We start from the raw sequence: 7,702 nt of genomic DNA on the forward strand, positions 1-7,702 counted from the left end.
ATTTTCTAAAAAAAAAAAAAAAAAAGATCCATTCATACCTGCATTAACACAAAACAACAAAGTGAAGCACATAAGAAGTTACATTTACTTCCTTTTGGCTGGATTAAAGAACGTGTGGTATCTAATACTGGCATCTGCTCCTGGGTATTATAACACAAGTCACGGAACACAAAAATGTCATGGTCTTACCTAAGTTTTGCTACCTGTCCATTCCCTTAGTTCAAGTACAGTCTTTCTAATGTACATAATAAACTCTCCTTCGAACCGGTTTGAACCAGCGACCTAAGGATATCAGCTTCATTACCCTACAGTCCTCCGCTCTACCAACTGAGCTATCGAAGGGTACAAAACTGTTCATACAAAACACTGAAAGCTGGAGGTTTTTACATATATACCTGACATATCCCATGCACATCAATAATTAATTAAATATCAAATAAATTAATAGAGTATGTATTCCAGTCCACTCACGTGTCCAGAATGTGCAGGAGGGAGAGAGAAATATTCATGTGGAAGCTCCAGATCAGATGTCTCCTCCTTCCTTCCTCCTCCAGTCCTCCAGTCTCAGTGTGAGGAGACACCATTTGGCCTCCTTCGACAGGTCAAGTTGGCCAGAACCAAAAATAACACACTTCTACTTAGTCTTTAGTAGCATGCAGTCACTGAGCTGGTTATTAAGTTTTTGTCATTCCACTGGTTGACATTGTAGTATCATATCGAGAGAAAGGGAAGGTTATAACTTTTCACTATCCACCCCCACTGAGAAGCACTTATCATGATGTCAGAAACTTCCTCCCGCTTTTTCTCAGCATGGTCTTATAAGTCAGTTTTACTTGGATTTTAGTGTGTGTGCATGCGTGTGTGTGCATGTGTGTGTGTGTGTGTGTGTGTGTGTGTGTGTGTGTGTGTGTGTGTGTGTCTATCCAGATTGTGAGGACATGTCATTGGTTACATACTTACTCTATGAGGACATACTGAGTTGTGAGGACAAAGGCCATGCCCTCACAAGTCGAATGCTGTAGTAGCATTTTTCATGATGCCACAACCTTCCTCTTGCTTTTCTCTGTCTTACAAGTTAGTTTCACCTGAATTCTAGTGTGTGTGTGTGTGTGCGTGTGTGTGTGTGTGTGTGTGTGCGTGTGCGTGTGTGTGTTGGTGAAGAACACTTTGTCAAGACAGACGGCTGATAAGAATGAATCTCAGAACTTCTAGTTCCAGAACAATCTGTAATGTTGCCTTTTGCAAAATACCAAGAATGTAACAAAGATCTGTTCTTTGTGCTGTAACTGTAAAGTTTCTGTGGAACATGTTTTTAACAAAATATAAAACAAAATAGTGATTGTACAGGACTGAAAAAGTTGACTGATAAAAGTTTCCCCCAGCTCTCAGTGTTTGTGCTAAGCTAGGCTAAAAGCATCACAGTACAACAGATACTAGGTGAATTTTTAAAGGAAATAACCTGAATAAATTAGTGTTTAAACTTAACAAATGCAGATGTTTCTGTACAGGTGTTTCTGCACAATAGAATTACACACAATCCCATCATCCCATTTAAAATGCTGAGCAGACCCAGTTAGCCAAAGATCTGAATCAAGATGGAAAAGGGAAAAGAATCGAAGGTTTTTTTCCCTGATACACTTTAGTTCAGTAAAATTGTATTCCGGTTTGTTTGGTGCAGATCATTTGGGCAGGTGTAAACACTGTAACTGCATTAGGATTGCTTGCATGACGCTGTGACCCCCTCTGGTAAACTCTTTGTAGAGCCGTTTATCTTATATTGCATAACTTCATATATATCACATTTGTTTTTTGTCCTACTGAGTGCAGCAGAGTACAGGCATTATGACAACAGATCAATCATGTTTCTGTCCTCATTTTCATATACTTGCATTCCAAACTCGTGTAGTTTTCGTTGATCCATATCACGTATCATCGTTGAACTCCCTCAGAAGCCAAGTGCAGATTGGAAACTTGTTCATTACTGCAAAAATGGCTTTCCCCACATCTGTTTAACAGCTGAGCTCGCCCCTCTGCAGCCACCGAGCTCCCTCTTTAATACTTTGTCGCTGGAAAATTCATAAATTAATATCTTTGCAGGAGAGATCAAGTTTTTTTTATGTTTAGCTGAAAGCAGGCCGGCTGGTTAGCCGAATCCCTCGGAGGTCAAACGTCTCTGGAAATTTGGTCCATGTCGACTTGAGCCTTGGAATTCTGGGAAATGCATTTAGCACTACTCCCACAGTAACAGAGTGAATTTCAGAGTATTAGAGTCCATCCCTGCATTCTGTTACCAACTCCCTCCTGCGCATGGGGGACCGTCATTTCCTAAGTAATTACATTAAGCGCAGAATCTCCCAGAATATTAGCTCAAGTGGAGAGGAATGTGCAGCACTCTCGCCCGGCCACCCCGGCATTGTCTATACTTTTCAACGCTCTGTTTGTTTTCGATTGTATTTTCTCTAAACCAAAAACACTGGAGCTTCTCACAGTGGGCTGTGGGATCTCCGCTGCTGCACATATAGATGTTTATCCGATCAACTAAACACAGATATAAGGTTTCATGGAGGGGAGAGGGAGAAGCACGGACAGACAGACAAAAACTGCACAGCAGAGTTATTTTGCTATGGACTTCCAATATCATCCTACAAAAAAATATTCTTAAAAATGCAAAGAGAATGTAAAAGGGATAGTATACGCGCCATCGTCATTCCTTGCACTCATCACGTTTTTTAAATCACATGTGTTTTTTAAATATTGAAAGCTGAATTTAATTTATATAACATCTTGGAACCAAACCACATGCACCTGCAGTGATTTAGTGGTCAATAAAAAAAAACAAGGTAAACTTTGAACTCAGGAAATGTAGCATTTACTAAGAATTGAATGAGCCTCAGTTGCAAGAAAATATCAAACCGTACTGAAAAATGCCGGCCACAGCTCAATTTTATATTGATATTATTAACTAAATTAACCAACATAATTTGTCATTGCCCTCTAGAATGACATCTGTAAGATTTTTATCTCCCTGTCTATGTCAAAATTTCTCTGTGCCTTTCAAAATTACAAATCCCTTGAAAAATATGTCTTTGTATTGTCATGTGATCTTTATTGGGATACATCCAACCACAGTGACGACAGTGAAGTGTTTGATAAGAAGCTGTATCATGTACAAAAATGTGGCCTGGAGATGTTAGTAGCAGTTATATGCAAAGTTTGTTTTTTTATCATTATTTCTTATCAAATGTGGTTTTTCGCCACACCTCATAGATAAATTGTGCCATGACTTCATCTTCTGCTATACTTGTTTGTATGTGCTCTATCTGATCTGTCTCAATGAAAGTCCTTGATTGGTTTCAATTATTGGCACCTGATCCAACCGACCTGACAATCAGTGAACCTGTGCCCTGGGGACACATTATCTGAAACGTCTGTGCATGTTTCTCCATTGTAAATCAGTACAAAATAAATCAGAACTCTGTTTCTGTTTGAAAATCACTGCATCTGCTGTTTTTGACGTAGCAATTAAATAAGGTGGAGCACTGTGATTCCTTTAGTGATTAGATTACTGGAAGGCCTGACAACATTCCTGTGAATCTGCAGGATCACTCCCGAAAATGACCTTGTATACTGATAGACATTCTGCAAAAACAACAAGGGAGTTAGGCAGGATTTATCTGAAAGGAACACAAATTATGTCATGAAGATATTGAGAATTACTACATCTTACAGCTACATCACTCACCTCAAAAATAAAGAATAACTAATGGCTTTGTCCCAAGCAGACAGAATTATAACACTCACACAAACTTCCCCATGCATATTTTTTACATAACTTCAGGTGATGATTAAAGGAAAGTAAGATGTGGTGCTTTGGAAATACAGACACAAGCGTCTGTCTGGGACTTAATCCATATTTGCACAGAGAGTGTTTTTCACATGTCACTCCCATATAATTACACCGCTAAGTGTTTCAGAGGGAGACAGGGAGGAGATCTGGGTGGTCTCCTGACTTCCTCATTCCCTCCAGCACATCGACTAGAGACCTGTGATTCTCCCTCATTAGCATTCCACCACACCAAACTACCAGGATGTAAGTGAGGAGCAGCCACAATGTCTCCAAGTCTGACCCCCAAATATACTCTGGGACTATAAACAGGACATCCATTTTATATTTGACAGTTCAGCTGTGGGTGTATTGGATTGTTTACTTTATAATTCATAATTTAATATCCTCTCCTTTTGCCCGAGTGAGTTGCTACCGCACAATCCCTCTGTGTTCTTCTCCACAATACGTCTGTAACAAAATCTATAATAATCGAATTGCGGAAATAAAGTGGAAACAAATGTTGCTGCAAATGTTAGAAAGAAAAACTCTATATAAGTATAAAAATGATGTCTGCTATTTCTGAGAACGTCAGCAAACACGTCACAACTGTTCAACAGAAAACTTCAATCTACGAGGTCATGCATACAGAGGGAGTCACTGTTTATCTTCTCAAGAACATGACAAACATGACCTCATTTGAAAGCAGCAAGAGTCATGGGGGTTAGTGATCGAAGTTGCAAACAATTAAAATGCATAAAACATACACACAAGACCTTCAGTTAAGTAATGTACAATAAAAATATCTTCACCACATTGCTTTTAATTTGGTTTTATTATAATGAAAACATATAATTGGGTTTGCTAACTAACGGCCCATTAAGATTGGTCTTGGTGATGACATATCGAAAAATGTCAATGCACTTCAGTTGAAATTTGGTTAGGGCTATGTCTAAGTTTCCAATAACCCCTCAATGTGTATAAAGTAGGGCCGGGACTTTAACGTGTTAATTAAGAATAATTAACTACACAAAAATGAACGCGTTAAAAAAATTGACGCATTTTAATCACACTTATTTTTGCACCGCGGAACATTTCAGGCGGACCGATTATACTGGAGCACCAACTAGCGTTCATGAGTTCAGACAACAACAAACCACAGTGAACATGAAGGAAGAAGCTGATAAGAGCGCTTTGGTTGGCCCCGTGGATGATGGGACATTTTGTTACAAAAAACGAACGGATGGAAGTGTCGATAAGAGCATGGTTATGCAACAAGGAATTCACATATCGCTGCAGCACATCGAGCCTCAAGTATCACCTCAATGCAAAACATATAGCAGCTAGCGGCTAGTGTGGTAGCTAGCGTGGATTATGTTTTACTTAAAAAAACAAAGTATTATAGTTAACATAAGGTCTACCTACCTATAGGCTACCTGAATTTCTGAAATGTACTATATTTCTAAATATGCTATTGCTACACTTAATGGCAAAAATTGCACTCGTCTGTTGGACTTGAACAAAAATAAACAATTTTTTTGTTGCTTAAGCTTATGTATTCAGTCATTATTCAATGGTATACTAAAAATCCATGTGAAAACAATTACTTCTCACTGTTCTCAGGTCAAATATGTATATGCGATTAATTTCTATTAATTAATTACAAAGCCTCTAATAAATTAGATTATTTTTTTTAATCGAGTCCCCGCCCTAGTATAAAGACATATGTAGGTCTTTACAACACAGTGGATTATAGTCATTTAAATGCTGTGAAACTTTAACTTCCAAATCCAAATTAAGGCCCTCAAGATGTCTTTAAACCTACAAATGCAAACTGGAAGAAGAGCCCAGTTCATGGTTCTGCTCAGTGCAACTGTGATGGAGACACATGCAATTAATTTGCTATTTTCCACCTTATATGATGTCAAGTTTGGGATTTGTTTATGATGGACTGAGAAGTGGACCTTTCCCGACTTATTAATTTACCAAGATATGTCACAGTTCAGGTGATGAGAATACAATATCAGCTCCACTGCTGCACAGACAGACATCCAACTCTATTTTTGAAAGAAGTTAAAGTACAAACTCCCAGCAGAGGCAAAGACATCCTCCTCACAACCTCCTCCTGCTCCTCGCCAACAGGTGATCACTGTCAAATAACAATATGACAAAACATTTCCAGCATTGTCAATCAGAATATATGCCAAATAAATCCTTCTATGCTTGGTGTTCTGCATAGCGGGTCACTGTCAGGACAATTATTCCCTTGTTGAGTTTGTCAAATAAGTGAAGCCAAGTCCAGTCACACAAAATTAATGTCAGCTTCATGCAAATCTTTCTACCTCAGCTCCTGTTTCCTGTTGTGGCACTTATCTGTCATCCATGATCATTTATGGCTTGCTGCTTGGACTGCGTACTTGGACTCTTTTGCTGCATGTCCAGTGAATGATCTGGGGATTTAAGTTCTGTGTCACTCATTATTAAGTTGCTCTGGAAAAGAACAGCAGCTTAATTCCACACATGTAATGCAAAATGTAGGCTTGGCTACCTCGCTAGCAGTCTGCCCAGATGCTTTAGCCTGGAGCCATATTGACTCCTGCCTGACTACCGGTCAACATAGCCCCCGGCGCTATTCACGCCAGCTCATGCCTGAGCCTGCACAGAGACATCAGTCAACAGAGTCAGGCACGTGTCTGATTGGACGAGAGCAGGGCCAAAAACTCAGACGAGGCCTCAGGGGACCCACAAGGCCATGTTGTAGTACCTCACTCGTGCTCTCTATAACCCTATCAGCTGCTGCTTCTGAATACTGATTTCATATTGATTGATTCAAGTCCACAGCTGCAGCCCTAGATGACTGATGGTTTGGTTTTATAATGTTATAAAACCCTGTAAACGTAATATATATCATATATTACGGCTGGGAATTGATAGAGAATGCTTTTGCACATTCGTGAACAGAAAAGCAGGATGAAACAGAAGTAATGCATTTACAGCAAATTATCCACATCGTTTTAATAAACTATTATGATGATTTTATGATGCTTCACTGACATTGAAAATTGCAACCTAACAAATCCTTTTAACTAAACGGAAGTGTTTCGCTTTCAGCCGTGTAACCAAAACACAATGTTTATTATGGATTTATAAAGAGAAAATACCTTGACAATCTGTTGTTCACCTTCCATCTCCCCCTAAAGACCTCTGCCCCCCTAAAAAAAAGAGAGAAAAATGGGTCTACGTGGGTCTCTAATAGTAAATGTGGCAGCAGAAATAGTAAATTAATGGGGGGGGGTTTACGTGTGTGTGCATGCACAAACTTCATGCAAACTTGCATAAGTCATTGCCCCACATGGGCTTTTCCATTCAAAGAAATCTGTGCACAACACTGGTCCACACTAGCAACTGAAGCATGGAATACTATAAGACTATAACTCTGTAATCACCCTGTGCTGCAGAGACAATGCACTTGCTTCGGAGGATGTTTGGGTAAAGTTCAGCAGCTGTAACAATGCTGGTGCTGCAGCCCTGAGGCAGTTTAATCTGGAGATTTCCCTTTTTTAAGATTAGTTGAGAAAAGAAATGGCCTGGGAATGTGAACTGGCTTATCAGGGAAGATACCAGAACAAGAATATCGATCATATGAGAAATAAATAAAGGGGACATATAAGGGGAAACTGACATTCAAATTTAAGATTGAAATCAACTTTAAAAAGTCTTCCCTGACAGAGAGAGAGAGAGCCGGAGTCACAAATAATAGCGCTTTTGCTGCCTTTTTGTGTCATTTAAATGTGAAACACTGCTGGCTTGTTCTGTTGTTCTTTACCCTATGCTGCAGCATGCTCGTGCAAAGCCACCAGGTCTTGACTTGACTTGACT

The 7,702-nt window shown here is 39.4% G+C and overlaps 1 non-coding gene across 1 annotated transcript; it reads right to left on the minus strand.

Moving 5' to 3' along the window:
* Positions 1–255: 255 nt before the first annotated feature.
* trnay-gua (transfer RNA tyrosine (anticodon GUA)) lies at positions 256–342 on the minus strand. Its single transcript is given in 2 exon segments — positions 256–290; positions 306–342. It is a non-coding gene; the product is annotated as a tRNA-Tyr (tRNA).
* Positions 343–7,702: the final 7,360 nt, after the last annotated feature.

Source organism: Centropristis striata, chromosome 11 (assembly GCF_030273125.1).
Source record: "Centropristis striata isolate RG_2023a ecotype Rhode Island chromosome 11, C.striata_1.0, whole genome shotgun sequence".
NCBI classification, from domain to species: Eukaryota; Metazoa; Chordata; class Actinopteri; order Perciformes; family Serranidae; genus Centropristis; species Centropristis striata.